At 39.3% G+C, this 23,119-nt stretch overlaps 1 pseudogene; it reads right to left on the bottom strand.

The window, feature by feature from the left end:
* Positions 1–15,406: 15,406 nt before the first annotated feature.
* LOC137963136 (E3 ubiquitin-protein ligase AIP2-like) lies at positions 15,407–16,892 on the bottom strand (annotated as a pseudogene).
* Positions 16,893–23,119: the final 6,227 nt, after the last annotated feature.

The raw sequence follows: 23,119 nt of genomic DNA, 5'->3' as shown, positions 1-23,119 counted from the left end.
GTTCCTCCCCCCTTGCCAACCAGTCCTTTGAATTTGAACTTTCTGTCTTGCTTCCAATGCTCGAGCTAAATTCATTGCTCGTGCCAAATCAGTAGGTGCAAGGAGTTCCACCTCTAACCTCAAAGACTCATTAAGGCCTACTGTAAACAAATTTACCTGTTGGTCGACTCTAACCATGCTGTTTGCTTGAGCCAATTTTTCTTGGAATTGTTTTTTATTATTTATCCACAGACACGGTTTGTCTTAATAGGACCAAACCCCCCCCAACGGGTTGCTGTGTGCTGGAGGGCTGAATCTTACAGTACATAGCTCTTTAAATTCTTCCCAATCTAGCACCAATCTCTCAAATTTTACTTGATGAAACCATAGCTGCACTTCATCGAGCATGTGGAAGGCAGCCAATCCCACCTTACAAATTCAGGTGTCCTTTGATTGGAAATAAATTCTCACATCTATGCAACCGAATTAAGGGGTTGTTAGACGTAGTAAAAGTGGGAAAATCCAATTTTGTATACTTGGGTACAGTATGTCCACCCTATTGTGAATGGACACCAGTGCGCTTTAAAAGCTGGTCCACCCTTGACTGTGCGATTTGTCCTCCCCCCTTTGGCCTGGGTTGGGTTTCTAGCAGCCAAAAGATCTGAAACCATACCTGAGAGTCTCTCGAGTTGCAGGATAATACTTGGAATTTGTTCCAACTACTGGCAGAAATTTGTCATTCTCACCTCTTGTTCGGCTTGTGCGTCCTGCACCTTTGTGACCATGGCTCTCAGCTCTTCATTGTTGGACGTATCACCCATGTTATCCTGCTCTAATACCAAGTTGTTATGTTCCTGGGTCATGGATCTTGTAACATGGCGCTGGAAAGGGTAATCCAGAGTTTTGGCGACGAGTTCTACACTGGTAAGGTCACTCTTGGTTTTGGAAAAGGGAAAAGAGCAAGAAGAAACGAGAAGAAAATAAAATTCGTAAGGGAACCTGGACCTTTGGGTTCATTGAGGATAACTCCAACCCTAGAGCTCATTGAGGAGAACTCTAAATCCCTATTTAGGCTAAAATCAGAATTGTCTTTTCCCATTCCTCTTTCCCCCCTAAGTAGGGTTGGCGCCAACAAGAGTTCAAGAGAAATAATTACAATAATGCCCCTATGGCATATTAACTCTTCAATTGAAATAAAATGAAGTAAAAGAAAAATGAAGAAAAAAACAATAAACTGAATAACTAAATGACTCAACCGTAGCGCCTCTGAATGACTCGGCCTGCTATTGAGTCCATAAAAAATCCTTAAGTTTGAAACATAGGAGGGGTAATTTTTCTTCTTGTATGTGAGCATAGTAAATTTCTCCAACAAGGATTCTAGGATGGTATAACCTTACCTCATTTGGTATTTCTTGTTTAAGGCCTCCAATGAAGCTACCAACTTGAACCAATGGACTCAGTTGACTATGCATTCAAACTTTGTTTGGTACTCTTTGATGGAGCCACTTTGCTTGAGCTTTATGAGAAGAGAATCATAATCTTGATATTGGTTGGCCCAAACAATATGCATAGATCTTGTACAAACATGTGCCAAGTGATAAGAGGGCCGGTGTGGTTGTGCTATTGGAACCAACACACATATCCCCTTCTAGTTGGAAAGAAGCTAGAAGTCTTTTTTGGTTTTCATTAGTTTATTGATGTAGATTTTTAGGACTCCATAGATTTAGCTCATGGAGAAAAAGAGAGATGACATAGTGGAGAAAGTAGGAGGAAGAAGAGGTTATGGACTTGTATCCTAACCCTTCCCCTGAAACTCAACCTATAGATTAATAATCCTACAATATTATAATTATGCCCATGGTACTTAAACTAATTATATCAGTGCCATCTCTATGAGATGACTCTTTATTTACCATCCTACCATCACTATATGGGTTTGTGGGCGTTATCCTTGGTCTACGGGCCTTGAGCCCATCTTTCACATCTCTTGGATGTGTGGGCCTTCCTTGGTCGTGTGGGTTAGGGCCCATCTTCCAGCACTCCCCCTCATGTTGGGGGTGAGAGAACATAATGAAATCCCAACTTACAGTAAATGGTGCATGGGATCTTCTGTATAAAATGGCAGTCCACCATATCTTCCAACACTCCCCCTCAAGTTTGTCATCTCTTCCAAGAGGTCCAACTGTCATAATATAAGTGAGAGTAAAATCTATTATGGACTCAATAACTGGTTGAGTCATTCAAAGGCGATGTGTCAATGTCAATTACTTTGGCTGAGTCAGTTACTTAGTTTTTCAGTTACTTAGTTATTAAGTTAAGTCATTAAGTTTGTTCACTTTTCAAATTGAATGCCATGGAGGGGCAGTTCTATAATTTTGTACTCTTGAACCCTACTTAAGGGGTGAAAGTAATGGGAAAGAGAAGTCTTGATTGTAGGTTAAACAAAGGATTTTTGAGTTCTCCTAAATGAGCTCAAGGGTGTGTGTTCTCCCCAACTAACCTAGGGTCTCAAGCTTCCCTTTGGCTTGATTTTCTTCTTCCTTCATCTTCTCCCCTTGTGAATCGCCATGTGAGATCTGGAATCATAACAACTTGGTATAAAAGCTTGAACATGGGTGATTCGTCCAAGAGTGACAAGCTGCAAGCAATTGCTAGAGAGGTGCGATTGGTAGCAATGGGGGCAGAAAATGCAGCAACGCAGACAAAAAGTGGGTCACGAATGAAAAGAATTGACCAACAAATCAATAGTATGTGGGATATGATGTTTGGAAGAAATCCACCCCCAGATTGAAGGATGGAAGACTTGAGATTGGCCAAATCCGAGAAGCATCGTGTTAAGGAGTTAGAGGGGAAGGTTGCCGCTCCAAATGATGAGCAGTTGCTGCCCATCATATTACCTCAAATCGCATTAGAACAGCCAGATTTGGGTTTGACCTCAAATCTCGCCTTTTCACAGCAACCAAAACTTCTCCCAGGATTGGAGAAGGAAAATTTCCGAGTGGAGAAGCCCCATGTTGCTGCTGTTCACCATCGGCAATAGGTCAGACTCTACTTCATCATGGGGCATAAAAATTTTCTACCCAGCAGCTTCAATTTTCCTCTGTTAGTGGTTTATGCAAAAAGAAAGGTAAAAAAATCTAGAGATTTTGTTTTCAAAGTGGAAATAGTTGCCTTGGCAGAAGATGAGAAGTCTGGACTAGTGGATTTCAATCTGAAATTGTGACCATCGTGTTTCAGCCTCTCACTCTCGCTCTCCACTCCAAACAGGAAACTGACTTGATCGAATTTTGTGGTCAGTTTTTTAGCAGATTTTCTCCGAAGTTTTTTTTGTCCATTCTCAAGTCCCTCGACTTTGTAAGAAAAAACTCTACAATGGTGTTGCGGGGGTTTAGTTGCGCTGAGAACCAGAAAGGTTACTCACATAAGCTGGAACATTATGTGTTGTTTGTTGATATATTGGCTTCCGCTGGTGATTTGGAAGGAGTTCTGGCTCTAGTGTCAGAAATTCGCGATGGGGATATTTCGGGTCACATGTATTCAGCCTATGGAGATGTAGTGTCCGCTCGAACAATGTTTGTAGAAATTTTTCGACCAGGTGGGGGTTCTGGGAATTCTATTGTGGTCGATTATGAAATGTGTGGAGATGTGTTCGTGGGCACTTCTTTGATGCATATGTATTCTAAGTTTGGGGATATTCCTGGTGCTTACCAAACAATTGATGAAATGCAATTTCGAGATGTGGGTACTTGGCACACCATGATAGTCGAATTCTGCCAAAAATATGTGATTTCATGGAACACTATCCTCACTGGTTTTGCACGGAATAGGCTTGCTGATGAGGCAATTAAGCATTTCCATGTTCTGGGTAAGTCTGATGGCATACTAGTAGATCATGGTACTAATATAAGCCTTCTCTCTGCTTTATCCCATGTAGGATCTATGCAACAAGGAATGGTAATTCCTGGAAGAACTATACGGACTGGTTTGTTATATGAGGTGTTTGATGTAACATGTCTTATTGACATGTATGCCAAATGTGGATAAATCAAGATTGTTCATTCTGTACTTGATAGCATGGACCAGAAAGTTCTACCGGCATGGAATGCTCTCACCTATGGTCATGCAAATTGGAGGATCCTAGGGCAGTAGTTTATGCAAAACAAAGAGATGCTACATTGGAAGAACTGGGGCTGACAGAAGTAATTATGAATTAGTTGAATCCTATTTGAATTTCAAAAATCGAACTGGTGTCTGAATTTGAAACTGCCCAACGATTGGTATGTAGGGTGTATGATGTTGCTACCCAGTTTCAAGGCACTTCAGGTGGATGATACAAGAAGAGTTTTTGACCAAATCTCACAGAGGAATTTAAATTATTGGAATACAATGATGTTGGAACACTGTATTCATGGATGTCTTGCAACAATGGTGGGTCAAAGTTCCAGTAACAAAATGGGTGAAAGGGCAACATCAAAAGAAAACGTGTTGATCGAGGAAATTACCTTTATTGGTATGTTTTGTGCTTATATTCATGCAGGTTTAATATCAAAGGGCCACAAGTATTGTAATGAAATGTTGACTATATCTAACATAAGTCCCATGTTTGCACACTTTTGGTGCATGGCTAATCTTTATGCTAATCTTGACCCACATGCTGCTACACGAAGTGAGGGTACTTGTAAATTTGGAGGTCTCATTTTATTTTTAAATGGAGCACATAGTCCAACAAGCATGGAAGCATGTGCAAAATGGTTTTCCCAAGCTTTGCAAGATGACATCCACCAACTTTCTACAGACGAGCAACATCATAATATTCACAACATCAAACAAGATGAGGAACAAAGTCTCCCAACAGATGACACAGATGACACAACTGGCCTAGAGGAGGATGTGAAGACCCTCCGCCAAGCCTACCCTACCATTGAACTTGAGCACAAGCTATTTCTCCAGGGGGGAGTAATGTTATGGACTCAATAGCAGGCCGAGTCATTCAGAGGCGACGTGGCTGAGTCAATTACTTTGGCTGAGTCAGTTACTTAGTTGTTAAGTTACTTAGTTATTAAGTCATTAATTTTATTTACTTTTCAAGTTGAATGTCGTGGAGGGGCATATTTTTAATTTTGTACTCTTGAACCCTACTTAAGGATGGGAAAGAGAAGTCTTGATTTTAGGTTAAACAAAGGATTTTTGAGTTCTCCTAAACGAGCTGAGGGATGTATGGTCTCGTCAATGAACCTAGGGTCTCAAGCTTCCCTTCGACTTTATTTTCTTCTTCCTACATCTTCTCCCCTATGAATCGCTTTGTGAGATCTGGGACCGTAACAAAATCACTCCTAGCTATAAGACATCGCTCCATACTCCAGTCAAATAACTCATGTTGGATGTTGGGCACACTCCTATCTTTTGTAGGTAGTGGGTCTATAGGCATTGCTCCGAAGTGTAATAAAACCCCTCAATCACCGTATCCCACCACAAAACACCGACTCTCAAATGATATGAATAATAAAGGCCAAGTATGGAGGGGAAACGAGTAATCACCCAGAAGATAATATTTTTGGGGCCACCATGTGAGCCAAAGAGACACAATAACAACAGATGAAATGGGCTTGGGCCTAATAACACGTACCATATATAAAAAATGGTTAAAAAATGATCCTTAAAATAATCCGTTGCGAGTCTGTGCACAAAATAATATGCTTACCAAGAAATAAGCTGCCTATATTTGAAATTAATAATCCAGCCAAAGTCAAGGAACCAAGTTGAGCCAAGTCGGATATCAAACCAATATTACTAAGTCGCAAGAGCAATCAATAGAGAACTCATGACCCGAACACATATAACATAGGAAAATAAACAAGTGGGCCAAGTCGAGTTGACACGGACTGAGTTGACCTAGTTCAAGTTGACCCAACCCACTGAGTTAACCCAAGCGGAACAGAATGGGTCTGGCACTCCCCCATTGGGTTTACCATGTGGAACAAAACAAACCCGGTTTGGGTCACTCGGCAGACTAAAATCTCTACAGCACCTTGTTGATTTTTAGGACTCCATGGATTTAGCTCATGGAGAAAAGGAGAGATGACATATTGGGAGAAACTAGGAGCAAGAAAGGGGTTATGGACGTGTGTCCTAACCCTTTGCCTGAAGCTCAATTTATCGATTAGTGAAACTATGATATTACAATTATGCCCCTAAAACTTAATCTAATTCCATCAATGCCATCTCTATGAGATGACTCTTTATTTACCATCTTGTCATCACTATATAGGCCTATGGACCTTCTCCTTGGTCTAGGAGCTTTGAGCTCATCTTCCACATCTTTTGGATGGGTGGGTCTTCCTTGGTCTTATGGGCTTGAGCCCATCTTCTAACACACTTGGATGTGTGGGCCTTCCTTGGTTGTGTGGGCTTGGGCCCATCTTCCAACTCTCCCACTCAAGTTGGGGGTGAGAGAACATCATGAATGCCTAGCTTGCTGCAAATGGTGTATAGGATCTTCTCATATAAAATGGTAGTCTACCATATCCTCCAACACTCCCCCTCAAGCCGGTGGTTTCTTCCAAGAGGCCCAATTGGCATAATATAAGTGAGAGTAAAATCACTCCTAGCCATAAGACATCGTTCCATACTCCGGTCAAATAGCTCGTGTTGGATGTTGGGCAAACTCCTATCTTCTGTAGGTAGTGGGTCTATAGGCATTGCTTAGAAGTGTAATCAAACTCCTCCATCAATGTGTCCCTCCATAGGACACTAACTCTCAAAAGGCAAGAGTAATAAATGCCAATTAAGGGGTGTAATAGGTAATCGCCTAGAAGATTATATTTTGGGGCCACCATATGCTTTCTATTCCATCAAATAACCAATACTGACAACAATCAGCAACTGACAAGTCTTTCAATAATAATGTCTCAGCCAAAGAGATACAATAGTAGCAGATGAAATGGGCATGGGCCCAATAACACGTACCAAATAATGAAAATCCTAGGACCCATAAAATAATCCGTTGCGAGAATATGTTGATCAAGGAATAAGTTGTCAATTAATTCCACATAATATCATGCTGGAGCCAAGGGACCGAGTCAAGCTGAGTTAAGTAGTAGGTAGTTGAGGCAAGAAAGAAATAGGTATAGCACTTAGGACCTAGACCTGTATAATCGAGGCAGGAAAACAAGTGGGCCAAGTCAGGTTGATCTGAACTGAGTTGACTCACTCTGATTTGACCCGACCCACTAGATTAAACTGAGCAGCACGCAATAAGTCTCTGGTCGGTGGGTTGACCTAACAAGGTCTGGTCTGAGTTGGGCTCGAAGTTGAATCAGCACTGGATGAAAAATAGTGTCCTAACTTATTAATCATTTAATTTTTCAAGAAGTCATCATCCCTAAACATCACAAAGGAACAATCGTCTCCCTGAAATAGCCTGGAAAATCTTCAAACCATGCTTGAAGCTCGGTATATCAGATGGCGAGATACCTACGAGACTTGATGGTGAAATCAATTTGGCTATCATCTTCGTCCTCCCAAATGGAAACCTAGCTGGAGCAGGAAAGGCTAGAAAAAAAAACTCTATCTTTGGAAGTTACTTAAATAGGAGAGGACCAACAAGGAGATTCTGAAATCAGTAAAGTTGTCATCCAGAAATGGCAACACATACAGTCATGAGACATTCCAAAAAATAGATATAACAACAACAACTGATGAGTCTCTGTAAATGGCAATGGACTTGGAGCAAGGAGATGAGCCAAGGAATTTTTCAAAAAATAAAATAGCAGCAAGAGAAAATGTATTCTCGGCATAAACTTATTTTTACGATAGAGAAAAATAATCTAGTGCAGAATAGTTGTTCAGCTGACAATTGGTGTCACGTGATACGATGACAAAGGCAATTGCTATTGTTGGAAGATAAGATCAAGCCCAAACGACCAAGGAAGGCCCACATATGTAAGATTATTATAAGATGGTCCACATGACCAAGGAAGGCCCACAAGATGGGTGCAAACCCATAAGAAGTAGGACCCACAATGATTACCAAGAGTTGGCATCCATATCACATCAGTTGGAATATCAAGAAGGACTCACAAAAGTATCTTTATCTTAGGGTCACGACCAAGAAGAGTTTTAGTTTGAGTTATGTTTGTCTTTTATAAATATTGAGTTATTTAATTACATTAGGACTTATCTTTAACTATTAGAGTTTGGGTATAATTGGGACAAGGGTAGTTTTATTGTAATTGGACTCTACTACCTTCTACTATTATAAATAGAAGTTCATGTACTCAGATTACAACAAGTTATTGATATCAATGAAGTCTTTCACTTTTCTATAAATTCAACATGGTATCAGAGCAGGTTCTATGAGTTGACTTGGTCAACTCACAGAGGTAATGTGATCTTTTTCTCTAAACCCTAAACCCTAGGTCTAGGTTCAAAGTATTTTTTTTTCAGTCCCTACAATTGTAGTTTTCATTGCGATTTTCACCTCTATAATTAGTTTTCATATTTCAAGATATATATTGATGGAAAGATATTTTAGTCTAATTTCCAAATAAGAATGATTTGTTCCAATCGGAGTTATCTACAGAGATATATCAATATTTGAATGAGAAAAGGTCAGATTGCAAAAAGGTTCAAGTTGCAGCAGCAATCTTCTGATTCCGAGGTATTTTTTGCTATCAAGAACTAGAGTTTATATGGAGAAATATATATCAAATGAAATATATTTAAGTCTATTCTTTTACCTATTCAACCAAATTTTAATCTGATTTATTTACAAAGAGAAATCAATATTTGAAGCAGCAAAAGTCAGATTGAAAAAGAGGTTCGAGCGGCAGCAGAAAGCCTCAACTTCTGAGGTATTTAAACTATCAAGAAAGAGACTTTATATGGATAATTATATATAAAGAGAAAGGTATGTAAGTATATTTTCTGACCTATTCAACCAATTATCGGTATGATTTTTTATAAGGAGATATTGATTATGGAAGAGTCAATGGTCGTTCTAGAAAAATAGGAGAAACAGAACTTAGTTCGGCCAGATGACAGAGACCGAAACCTATCAGATTATTTATCTTCTGATAATTATATTTTAAGAATAGATGTTATACTTGGATGAAATTTATTTAAGTCTACTTTCAGAAGGAAAAAATTTCATGTCAATCAGATCTATATTGAAAGATATATTCGAATTGGAAGAATCAAAGGTCATGCTGGTATTCTGTTGGATTGAAAAATCCGAATTTATGCCAATTGTTTTGCGTCACTTTTGGAGTTGATTAGGAAAATATCTCACTTCTCCCTGGTTTGAGGGCTTATTTATAAATCTCTGTTATTTGGGTTTATTGCTACATCTATGATATTGGTTTCAAGCTGGGATCATTGCCATTACCTCCCAGCTTGAAGGGGAGAAGTAGAAGAAGAATAAGAAAGATGTATTTTATTCCTTATGTTGTGGATAAGTTTATGTGACCAAAATATTCAATAAAGGGAGAGCACAAAAGATGAAGCTTGTGCATCAAAGAATAAATTTTTATATCGGATTATTTCATGGGTTCTTTGACAAAGTTTACTATTTGGTTCGTGTTATATGTGTTGGAAGATGGTCGTGTTATATTTAGCTGCAACTATTATATCTCTTTGGGGACATTATTATTGAATAAGACGTGGCCTCATGTCATCATTTATTTTACCCCGTCAAAAAGATCAAATTTTTTTGTGGTTGGGACTCCATGACGGAGGAATTTCATCCCCGTCAAAAAGATGAAAATTATTTGTGCTTGGAAGTCCATGACGGAGGAACTTCATCCCCGTTAAAAAGATGAAAATTATTTGTGGTTGGGAGTCCATGACGGAGGAACTTCATCCCCGTCAAAAAGATGAAAATTATTTGTGGTTGGAAGTCCATGACGGAGGAACTTCATCCCCGTCAAAAAGATGAAAACTATTTGTGGTTGGGAGTCCACGATGGAGGAACTTCATCCCCGTCAAAAAGATGAAAATTATTTGTGGTTGGAAGTCCATGACGGAAGAATTTATGAATACATCTATGTTATCCCCCCTATAATGGCTTTTATGTCTCCTACCACTAGAGAGTCTTTGTCCAGTGTAGGGACACGGTGGTGGACACTTCAGAGCAATGCTGAGAGACACTACCGATAACAGAGGAGTGTGCCCTACATCCAGCATAAGACTGGAGTATGAAGCAATGGTTTACCGGCAAGGAGTGATTTTTAATCTCACTTATAATGCCGCAGGGCCTCATGGAAGGACACAACAACGTGAGGGGGAATGTTGGAAGATGAAGGCATATTGGAAGATGTGCCATTTTATACAAAAATATTTTATACATCATTTGTAGCAAGTTGGGAGTTCATGTTGTTCTCTCACCCCCAGCTTGAGGGGGAATATTGGAAGATAATATCAAGCCCAAATGACCAAGGAAGGACCACTTATGTAAGATTATTATAAGATGGATCACATGACCAAGGAAGGCTCACAAGATGGCCGCAAACCCATAAGAAGTAGGACCCACAATGATTACCAAGAGTTGGCATCCATATCACATCAGTTGGAAGATCAAGAAGGACTCACAAAAGTATCTTTATCTTAGGGTCACGAACAAGAAGAGTTTTAGTTTGATTTATGTTTGTCTTTTATAAATATTGAGTTATTTAATTATGTTAGGACTTATCTTTAAGTGTTAGAGTTTTGGTGTAATTGGGACAAAGGTAGTTTTATTGTAATTGGACTCTACTACCTTCTACTATTATAAATAGAAGTTCATTTACTTTGATTACAACAAGTTATTGATATCAATGAAGTATTTCACTTTTCTATAAATTCAACAGCTATATGAGGAAAGCATGCAACAGGACAACAACTAAACAAGTAGAGTCTGCTATTCATCGCCTCCATCACTAGTGCTTGAATCGCATCTATTGCAAACGCCGTGGCACCCCTCTTCTTCTACTTTTCGGCGGCGAAGATTTCTACTTTCTCCTTTTTTGAGCCAATTACTCTAGTATAGATGAAATGACAAGAGTGGTGGAAAATGCATGTGGACGTGGGCTGGATGGGGACGGAGATGATGGCAATTTATTTCATGTAGAATCAGTGCCCAAGATGAAGGATGTACAACACTTGCACCTCCTTCCCTACCTTCTTCATCGGCTCCTCGCACTCCATATCCCTATTATAGATCAGATCTTGCTTGTCGATAGGGACCAAAGGTGTAATAGTAATACCATATACGACTCTGATATAAAGACCACAATAAAAGTTTCTTTTTAGTCTTCTCGGCATCACAAACATCTCTTCCTTTTTTGACATTGGTACTACTCTTTTCAGTAATAAAACTATCACTATATGGCTAGAGACTGATGATTGATCTAGAGCCAAGTGATGTCGGAAGGCAAAGGATTCAACACTCAGATGGTGGAGACTCTCCTCTCAGGAATGATGTAAAGAAAGCCAAAGAACCAAAATAATCATAGATCTGAAGGAGATGACAAAAAAAGAACTATAAAAAATGAACCATCAATATGACAAAAAAAAGGGTTTCTGGAATCCTAAAAATCATAGCTACGAGTCCTAAAAATCAATGCTCTGATACCATGCTGATTTTCAGGATTCCATGCATTTAACTCATGGAGAAAAGGAAAGACGATATATTGGGATAAAACAAGAAGAAGAAAGAGGTTATGGACTTGTGCCCTAACCTTTCCTCTAAAGCTCAATTTATAGATTAATGAAACTACAATATTAAAATTATGCTCTAGAACTTAACGTAATTACATCAATGCCATCTCTATTAGATGACTCTTTATTTACCATCCTTCTATAACTATATGAACCTATGGGCCTTCTCCCTGGCCTATGGCCGTTGAGCCCATCTTTCATATCTCTTGGATGGGTGTGCCTTCCTTGGTCTTATGGGCTTGAGTTCATATTTTAACACATTTGGATGTGTGGGTCTTCCTTGGTCGTGTTATGTCCATCTTCTAATACTTCCCCCTCAAGTTGAGGGTGAGAGAACATCATGAATACCAAGTTTGCTGTAAATGGTCTATAAGATTTTTCTGTATAAAATGGATGTCCACTATATCTTCCAACACACCTAAGTTGGAAATTTAATTTATATATCGTCTTCCCCTCTTCCGAACACAGCAGAAAAATAGAGAGATTTGAGAGGTATCGTCGCAGCTGTCAGTGATGAACAAGCGATCCCGAGGAAGCAGCTCTAAGATGAATCAAAAGTTTCCTAAAAACAGTAGTAAGATCTTCCAATGAAGCAGCAATGACGAATGCAGAAGAACCAGCAGTTAAAATCAGCAACTCGGCGATATTGTCTTCAGATTAATAGCAGTAGGTGGTAATACAGAATCAAGATATCTTCTGTAAATAAACTCAGATTCATACGAAGCAGAAATGGTAACGCAGTGGTGCCGGTGGTTGCCAAGCAGAGCAGGATTAGAGCCAGCTCAGTAAACCAGCTAGAAGATTTCGACAGCAGGAAGATACGATTCTTTCTTCAAAAGATAACAGAGAACATTAAAAACAAAGACTCTCTTCCTAGTATATTAAATTCAAGGTACCGAATAGAGAATTTTTTGGAAAATCAGCAGTAAGATCAAGATAAGTTTCTGGAAATCAATCGGTAAACTAGCAGCTTGTATAAGCCATACCAACGAAGATGAAGATGCCTCTATTGCTGAAAAAAAATCTGACAAAACCTTGATCTGTTGCTGAAGGGCTACGTATCTCCTGCTAATGAGATGCAGTTATCCAAACAGAAATTCAAACAAAAAATTATGCTTCTTAAAAGGATGCATATTTTCTGTTAATGAGATGTCCAAACAGAAATACCAGCGGGAAATCTGGAACACCCCTAAAATTGAAATTCCAAACCGAAATTCTTGTTGTAACACTCCTTAAATAGAAGCAATGACACAAAGCAGAGATTTCGATATGGAATCCGAATAGGTGGCTAATTGCTTCACCAATGTGGGCGAGTTTCCTCAGAGACAGATGCGTCTGAGCTTGCCACTTCCATTCTTGCCTTTGCAACAGCAAGGAATGACTTCAATGATGATGATTCAGTGCTTCCTCTGCTCTGATTACATCAAGACCACCACATACCAGACTGCAAAAAAATTAATGCTCCCTCTACCGAGATTACTGCTCCCTCTACTTTGTTACATGGAGACTACAACAGCAGATGAATAATGAGTACCATGCATACTCTAATGCATACAAGCATTTCACAATATAATCAGCAGCAGATGAATACGTGGAGACTAACTACTTCAGAAACATTCTCTTACTCTACTGGTATCCAATGACATATGCATAGAGTAACAAAATCAGCAACCAGAATCAGTAAGGATTCTTAGGAGCCAATAATCAGAAACAACGACTACCAAGGATTCTCAAAAACCATCAATCCTATCTGCATCATGTGGATGCCCAATATTGGAGCACAACGATTCTCTAGCTTCCAGTTGAAGTGGTTACGTCGATTAACAAAGACTCAGAAATATTTATTTACCAAGCAACCGGTAACCGACAAAAAACAATGGAAAGGAGCCAAGAGATATCCAATATTAAATCACACAAAAAAAAATATGAACCTTGCCGGAATAGGATCGAGTCAGAGAATTATCAGCAGTAAAGACAAACAACAACAGACTTTGAATAATCATGTAAGGGAAAAAAACCCATAGAGTAAATAAGATCGAGAAATTTTAAAATAAAAAATAGGAGAAGACACAGAATCACGCACCCAAAAAAACCGAGAATTCTAAAACTACAGATACGAGTCCTAAAAATCATGTTTTGATACCATGTTGATTTTCAGGACTCCATAGATTTAGCTCATGGATAAAAGGAGAGATGCATAATTGGAGAAAATAGGAGGAAGAAGAGGTTATGGACTTGTCTCCTAACCCTTCCCCTAAATCTCAATTTATAGATTAATAATCCTATAATATTACAATTATGTCCCTGGTACTTAAACTAATTACACCAGTGCCATCTCTAAGAGACGACTCTTTATTTACCATCCTTCCAACATTTTATGGGTCTGTGGGCCTTCTCCTTGGTCTATGGGCCATGAGCCATCTTCCACATCTTTTGGATATGTGGGCCTTCGTTGGTCGCGTGGGTTTGGGCCCATCTTTTGACAGTTGAAAAGGAAAAAAAATTAGACATACAAGCTCCCACTCCATCTGGTCATCTCTAGGCCTATATTTTGAAGAATCTTTCATGCCCTGCATGTTAAGTTGTGGAGCCTAATTAAATCTTACCGTCCGACACGATATATTGACTGATGTGTCATTAAGGGTAGTGTGGGGATTTCACACTTGTAATCCAATTCCCCTATTTTATTTTTATATATGGGGGCACCGTTGTTAGGGTTTTATCATTTTGACGAGTATCATCATCCTGAGGAGCATTTGGAATTGTAGTCCGAGATGTTAGAGAAAAGCACATGTAAGTGTGTGTGGTTTCTCTTTGTAAACTATTTCATCTTCATAGTAGATTATTGTAGCGACGGAAGCAAGGATATAGTCTCACCTCAAGTCGAACCTATATAAATCTTGTTGTTATTTTTCGTTGCTTGCTTTTATTTCTTTCATGTTTATTATTATTGATCTCATTAGTTTGAAAGTAGAGCATCTAATTCCAAACTATTGGTATCAGAGTTTTGGTTTGTGATTGAAAGAAATGGTTGGCGGAGAAGGATTGACACTTGGAATGAACAAGTTTGATGGTATGGATTTTGCGTTCAGGAGGATGCAGATCAAAGATTATATATACCGTAAAAAGCTGAACACACCACTTCTGGATATGAAAACAGAAGGTATAAAGGATAATGAGTGGAATCTCATCAATAGATAGGTGTTGGGAGTAGTCCCATTAACACTGTCAAAGAACGTTGCTCACAACATGGGGTCAGAGAAAACCACAGCGGGGATGATGAAGATTCTGTTTGACATGTATAAGCAGTCTTCCACAAATAATAAGGTACATCTCACAAAAAAAAATCTTCAATTTAAAGATGATAGAGAAAACATCAGTAGCATAGCATTTGAATGAGTTTAGCACAATTGTCAATCAATTGACATCCGTTCAAATTAAATTTGATGATGAGGTTCATGCATTAATTCTTTTGGCGTCTTTGAAAAACTTTTGGGAGCTTATGAGGGTTGCTGTTAGCAACTATGTAGGCAATGGGAAATTGATCTTTAATGATGTTCGGGATACCATTCTTGTGGGGGAAGCTGTTATGATCCCGGATCTAACACAACGATTTGTAGGGAAGAAGAAGAAAAGAAAAGAAAATCAAACCAAAGGGAAGCTTGAAAACCCTCGATTCTTTAAGGAGAATGCAAACCCCTGAGCTCGTTTAGGAGAACTCAAAACCCTCTACTTAACCTAAATTCAGACTTGTCTCTTTTCCATTCTTTACACCCTAAATAGTGACCATGTCAACAATGTTCAAGAGAAAATTACAGATTGCCCCTCCACGGAATTTAAAGTAAATAAACTTAATGACTAAGTAATTGACTTAACTTACTAACTAAGTAACTTAATGACTAAGTAACTGACTCAGCCATGGCATCTTTAAATGACTCGGCCTGCTAACATTACACCCCTCCTAGAAAAAGAGCTTGTCCTCAAACTTGAAGGTAGGAATGCATGCCAAAACGTTGACATATCTCCCCAAGTAGCATCTGTGGCATCCACGTCAACCCACTGGATGACACAAGTGGCATAAGCGCTGCAATGTAACACTCTGGATGGAGAGATTGCTATATCTGAAACCCTCCACTAGTTCCCCCAGTTGGCAAAAAGTTTCCTCTGAAAATTAACAATTTTTTTTATCCAACTACTCTACTATGGTAGAAGCACCAATAGTATTCAACATATATTCTCCACCTTGGAGTGCATTTGTTGCTCCTTTCCTTTCTGCTTCAGCCTCCTTTTCACGTTCTTTCCAGCTCTCATATGCATGGTCATCTATTTGTTGCTCATGCCTACAGATTGGGCACGAATTATGCTCATCCAGCCATGGCTTGAGGCAATTTGGGTGAAATAAAAGCTTGCAAGGCAACTCCTGCATCTTGTCATCTATAACCAAGTTCTCCCTGCAAACTGCACATTCTGTCTCTCTCCCTAGCTTCACCCAGATTTCATGTGTGATTGTGATGATTGGAAGTCTTGCAACCATCTCTTTTGAGGCTGGAGGTGGCTTCTTTGGTCCAACACCAATTTCCTGTAGTGAAGCTTCAATGACAGAATCAAGGTCCTGCAAACCACTTATTTCTAGCTTAGTATTTACCAACTTTTCCAGCATTGCAGAAGCAGCATCAGGACCAAAATTGTTTGTTCTATTACTCTCCCCATAGGATTGAGAAGACTCAGAAGAACTAACCTGCTCTTGTGTGTTACCAAGAGTTGTAAGTAAATTCTATGCCACAAGCCATGCAGGTGGCCGGGGCTCAGGCCCAACTGTTAAATGTCCTTCAAATAGAAATCTAGAATCTTTGTACGGAGTATTTGGTGGAGTCTGAGGCCCGGGGTCCATTCTCTACCTCATCTAAATGTTCAAGAGCCCTAGCAGTGCATGCTCCTAGATGCTCCTTCAGTGAAGACTCAACAACAATGCGTTATGCATCTTCAAAAAGCCTCAAACCTGCATGCCAGAATCCTGGTGCTATATATCTAGTCTGCAAGATCGTTGCAGCCCAAAAAATTACAGAATAAATGCATTTACAAAGTGACGAACAAGCATAAGAATAGGTTTCAAGAAGAATGGATTGGATCAAAGACACGGCTTCTTCAAAGGTATGTTTCTTCCCTAGCCGTTTCTGCAGCTCTTGTAATTTCTGCTTCATAGAATCTTCGGACACCATTAGTTTTAGCTCGCTTTTCTTTCTTTCCTGTAGCTTCTCTAGTGTCTTAGAAAGGGAAGCAAAATTCCAGATAATAAGAAATGAATTTCCCACACTCTTCATGGTCATGGCAGAGAACCAGTATGGAAGCATTGCACCCACAATCAACCCAATGAAAACTTTAGGTGTCAAAACATCCACTGTGGAAATTTCAGCACGGCTCACAAAGGCACCAAAGAGAGCCAAAGACACCAGGGTGGCTGAACCAATGGAAAACCCCCTTCCAATAGCAGCAGTAGTGGTTCCAGCGGCCTCAAGGGCATCAGTTATTTGGCTCACAAAGGCACCAAAGAGAGCCAAAGACACCAGGGTGGCTGAACCAATGGCAAACCCCCTTCCAATAGCTGCAGTAGTGGTTCCAGCGGCCTCAAGGGCGTCAGTTATTTCGCATATCCTGTGACTCATGTCATCCATCTCAGCAATACCTCCAGCATTGTAACTAATGGGACGATATGCATCAATGGCCACACCAGTAGCAATGGTGTACAACATTCCAAAAGCTGCCACTGCAATGCCATACATGGCAGCAAGGCTAAATCTCACAAAAATGCTGACAACAATAGCCTCATTGAAACAATTAACATGTATGTACACCTTTAATTGGGCACAAGGTGAGAGGACTAAAACAACTACAACCCCATCTAGCTTAACACCTTCAACTAGCCATAAGCCTCTTTGCTTGTTCTAAGCATACCCCGCAATCCTCCTAATCCAAGAACTCACATTTCTTTTAGGCATTTCATCAAACATAATAGTTAAAACTTCTTTGATCCCATTATCAACGCCATTCAGATCCCTCCAACACATTCCAGAAATTCCAACAAAATTTCCAGTAAAGGTATACTATGTAAACTCATATAGACCTCGGTATACAGAAAAACCAGGGATATTCTCCATCACTAAAACCCAGTCTCTTGAGAAACATGTATTGTCAAAAAAAAAAAAAAATTGAAATAGAAAGCTTCCCAGGAGTCCTAATCCAAAGACCCACACATAGCCAATAACTGAATCAGATTTTACCTTTGAGAAAACATTCACCGCCAGAAACCCAAATGCAATTTGTAATTTTATGGAATTCTTTATTCTTGGCTGTTCATCCTACTATCGACATCATTTCTCCAATTTTTTATCCACTCTACAATCAGCTGGAATAAGAGAAACTGGCGGGTGTCCGAGAAGTTTGGGAAGGAGCTTCGCTATTGCTTCATATAAGTCGCGATATGAGGTACCCCTGAAGCTAATAGGGCTTTCGAAGTTCAATCTCTAATTATTTTGGAAAGCAAAGTCAAAGTCCCAGTCCTGAATGACGGAGACCTCACGGAGGATTCTTGGAACCATGGTGATCTCATCCAGGCTCTTCTTGCCAATGACCTTGACGACAAACATTGTGCCATCAACGACGGACTTGGTGTCGTAAACCTTGGCGAAGGGTCCCTGGCTGATGAGCCTGTTGAGCTTGTATTTTCTGAACAAATCGGGTGTGCCGGCGTCAAGGACATGACGGTCTCCATGGGTAACAAAATCAATCAACCTAAGGAAAGTCTCGAGTCTCGAGGCTCTTCGCCTATGCTCTTGCTCTCATGCTTGCTTCGGACTCTCATTCTGCCACGGTAACAATTTCCACTTTGAAATGAAAATCTCTGGATTTTTTTACCTTCTTGTTCGCATAAACCTCTAATGATGGACAATAAAAAATGCTGGGTAGAAGATATTTATGCCTCATGACGAAGGAGAGCCTGGCCTATTTTCGACGGTTAGCAGCAGCAAGTCGTGGCCGAAATTTAGCATGGGGTTCCTCTGCTCGGAAATTTCTAGTCTCAATTTCTGGAAGAAGGTTAGGTTTTCGTGAACAAGGGAGATTTGAGGTCGAACTCAAATCTGGCTGTTCTGACTCGATTTTGAGGTCGAATGATGGGCATCAACTATTCATATTCTAGAGCAGCGACCTTCCCCTCTGAGGCCTTAATGTGATGTTTCTCAATTTATAGCAATGTCTCGGACATTATAGTGGAAGACTCACACATTCCATTACGCAATGTTGAAACCCATGTGTGTATTTCTCCTGATAGATCGAGTATGGCAAGCCATTTTTTCTCGGGACAAAGCATCTCTCATTGTGTTCCCACTCTGATACCACGTTGTTAAGATCCTGAATCTAACAAAGCGATTCATAGGGAAGAAGAAGAGAAGAAAATAAAATCAAGCCAAAGGGAAGCTTGAAAACCCTAGATTCGTTAAAGAGAACGCACACCCCTGAGCTCGTTTAGGAGAAATCAAAACCCTTTTTTTTAACCTAAACGCATACATGTCTCTTTTCCATTTCTTGCACCCCTAAATAAGGATCACATCAACAAGGTTCAAGAGAAAATTACATATTTGCCCCTCCACGACATTTAATATAAATAAACTTAATGACTAAGTAATTGACTTAATCTACTAACTAAATAACTTAAAAACTAAGTAACTCAATGACTAAGTAACTGACTCAGCCAAAGTATTTGACTCAGCCACGGGGACTCTGCATGACTCGGCCTACTATTGAGTTCATAATAGAAGTTCGTAGAAAGGACTCCGAAGAATCGTTGACATCTAATTCTGCCTTAAGTGTCGATACTAGGGGTATGAACTTCGAGAGGAATTCCAGCAAGGGCAATAGTAGAGGGAAATCAAGGAATGGAAGAAGAAAGTCCAAATTCATAAGGAATGTGGAGTGCTGGAATTTTAGCAAGTTAAGTGACATAAAGAAAAACTGCAGAGCACCGAAGAAGATGAAAAGAAACACAATGCTGCAAATTTGGTAACTGAATAAGTACAAGATGCTTTACTCTTGTTGGTTGATAGCCCTATTGACTCTTGGGTGTTTGATTCAGGAGTTTCTTTTCACACCACCACACATTGTGAGATCATGGAGAATTATGTTGTTGGAGATCACGGGAAGTTATATCTTGCTAATGGAGAACCTTTGGATATTGTTGGTATTGGTAATGTCAGTTTGAGGATGTGAAATGGGATAGTGTGGAAAATTCACAAGGTGAGACACGTGCCAAAACTTATGCATAAACTGATTTCAGTAAGGGCAACTTGATGATGAAGGTCATAATGTGAATTTTAATGGTGTTGCTTGGAAAGCCACTAAGGAAGCCATGGTTGTTGTACGAGGAGTTAAAATTGGAACTCTTTACATCACTTCCAGTTGCAGAGACACGGTTGCAGTTGCTAATGCTGTTACTAATTCTAACTTGTGTCATTATAGGCTCAACACATGAGTGAGAAGGGAATGAAAGTGCTTCAGTCCAAAGGGAAGCTACCAAGGTTGAAAACTGTAAATAATAGTATTTGTGAAGGTTTTATTTTGGCAAGCAGAAAAGGGTTAGCTTTTCTAAGTCTAGAAATGAGCAAAAGACAGTAAAATTGGAGTTGGTTCACACAGATGTATGGGGGCCTTCAACTGTTACTTCCCTTGGTGGTTCTAACTACTATGTGACATTTATTAATGATGCAAGTAGAAAGGCATGGGTTTATTTCCTAAAAAATAAATCTGATGTCTTTGATACCTTCAAGAGATTGAGAGCAATGGTTGAGAATGAGACATATTTGAAGGTGGAGTATCTGTAGTCAGATAATGGGGAAGAATACATAGATGATGATTTCAAATGGTATTATGTCGATAATGATACCAAGATGAAGAAGAACATTCTTAGAAAACCTCAAAAGAATGGTGTGGGTAAGAGGATGAACAGAACTCTGAACAAGCGTGCTAGGAGCATGAGATTACGTTCGGGATTGCCAAAGATGTTCTATTCTAAAGCTATTAGCACTGCTGCCTATTTGATCAACAGATGTCCCTTGTTGGAAGATGGGCTCAATCCCACAAGCTCAAGACAAGTAAGCCCACACGTCTAAGCAGTGGCATATGGGTAAAATAGAATATTTTTCATAAAGATGGCATAAAAATGTAAATAGGTGTTCCTTTTATGTCTTTTCTTTTATCATGTTATTGTCCTAAGGGCATTTTAAAGCTATAAATAAAGGTATTGGCTAAGAGGTAGAGCATTGAAGCTCTCCCATTTTTTCCAAAAATTCATCCAACCTCCGTCCTCCTTGGTCAGTGGTCCCTCTTCTCTCCTTAATCCTGTTGGAATACAAGGCCAGAGCCCACACAACCAAGGAAGGCCCACATATCAAAGTGTATAAGAAGATGGGCCCAAGCCCATAAGACTAAGGAAGACCCATGAATCCAAGAGAGATTCAAGATGGGCTAAACGCCAATATATCAAGGAGAAGGCCCATAGGCCCACATGCATTGATGGTAGGATGGTAAATAAAGGGTCATCTCATAGAGATGGCATTGATGTAATTATGTTGAAGTTCCAAGGTTAAAACCCTAAACCTTAAACCCTTAGTTCAGGGGTATTATTGTAATATTTTAGTTTCATAAATCTATAAATAGAGCTTCAGGGAGAGGGTTAGGAAGAATCAATTCCATAATCCTTCTTCCTCCAGTTTTATCCCAATGGGTTTCTTTTTCCATTTCTCCATGAGATAAATTCATGGAGTCTTAAAAATCAACAAATCCAAACTCTCTCCATCTATGTTCTTCTACTTCTCTTTCTCCTTCTCCTTCTTCTCTCCTTTCTCTCTTCTTCTTCTTTGATCTAAAGTCCTTCACATGAGATCCTAAATTCTACATGGTATCAGAGCAAGGAGTTTAGGGTCCCCTTTGATGAAGTATACAAAGAAGTATTTATGAAGTCTGTCCAATAATTTGTTCATGAAAGGAGTCCAGCCATGAAGAGATAAGTCAATTATGGCCTCTATTTACATACTCTTTCTTTAATTGTTGAACTCTTGATTTCTGAATCACATAAAGTCAAGATAATCATCATATGAGAGGTTGTAAATATTTATCTCTTATGACTAAGATGATGTTATAGTCTTGATCTTTTTGTCGCTAAATTACAAGCTGGGTCAAGATTAGTTGCTGCTAGTGTCTTATCAAGATTGATAAATTGATGATTTACGATTTCGTTACCTTTATGTCACTTGGATAAATTTTATTTGAGAAGTAATTTCAGCACATGTTGCTGTAAATTCTCTCACTTGACAATGCTTTTGGGATCTTGTTATGTTGTTGGATGACCATTATATGGTTAAAATTCCAGCACTTACGTATCTCTATGACTTTTCTGCTCTTGAACTTCAACGATTGCTACTTTTTTTATGTTGGAGTGTTACCATGAGCTGAGGAAAATTTGTTTCCAAGAGTCCTGATTTGCCTCTAAGTTTCTCTAAAAAATTCTCTCATTTTGTGTTGGAGTTTGGATTAAGACATAAGAGTTCGCATCTATACTCTCCTCTTTGTTTTTCTATAAGAATATAAGAGGAATTGAGTGATGGCTGGATGTTGCCCCCATTTGACAAAAGCACAAATTCCTTGATGATTTGGTACTTGCTCTTTTGAAAAATGTCTATTCCCTCTATTGTTGGTGATTGATTTGGTCCACGATTTCTTCAAATTGTATTCAGTAATTTTTATTTAAAAAAGGCCCTTGCAATTGACCTCAACATTTGAATTGCCTCATGATGAAGAGTGGACATACAAGTAAAAAGAGTGACATACTCCACATTACTACAATTCCATTAAGAGGTCTTTCCAATTACCTTAGCTGGTCACAATCGGTACGATGGGTTCTCATTACTCTTGACCTGCTCAATCACGTTATCAAATTCCCTCCTCCGATTGATGAAGAAGATATAGCTTACCACAAGTGGATTAAAAATGATAACATGGTTATTAGTTGGATCATAAATAGCATGGAAGAGCATGTAGCAAACAATGTGATCGACTTGGAAACAGCCAAACACATTTGGGACACATGCTAAGCTATACTCCAGTACTACCTCCTTAAAAAAATTATTCAATATCTTACAAAGTATGTTGAATACTAAACAAGGATATAACATTCATGAATTTTTGGCTCGGTTTTGGGGCCTTCTCTAAGAATGAAAAATAGCTCAGCCATATTCCATAGACATTGAAATTCAAGAAAGGCAATAGGCCTTGGTAGCAGCTATTTGCTTGAGAAATATCAAGCCTTACCTTGAGGTGTCTAAGACCCAGCTTCTTAGCTCCTCTACTCTTCCATCCTTCAATGACATCAGTGCAACGTTGCTATGGATCCCTGATC

Source organism: Aristolochia californica, unplaced genomic scaffold (genome assembly GCF_029961685.1).
Source record: "Aristolochia californica isolate CCGP_79_NKW_82.1479 unplaced genomic scaffold, dmAriCali1.0.hap1 SCAF_4, whole genome shotgun sequence".
In the NCBI taxonomy this organism is placed as follows: Eukaryota; Viridiplantae; Streptophyta; class Magnoliopsida; order Piperales; family Aristolochiaceae; genus Aristolochia; species Aristolochia californica.
This window is presented reverse-complemented; position numbering and strand designations above follow the sequence as displayed.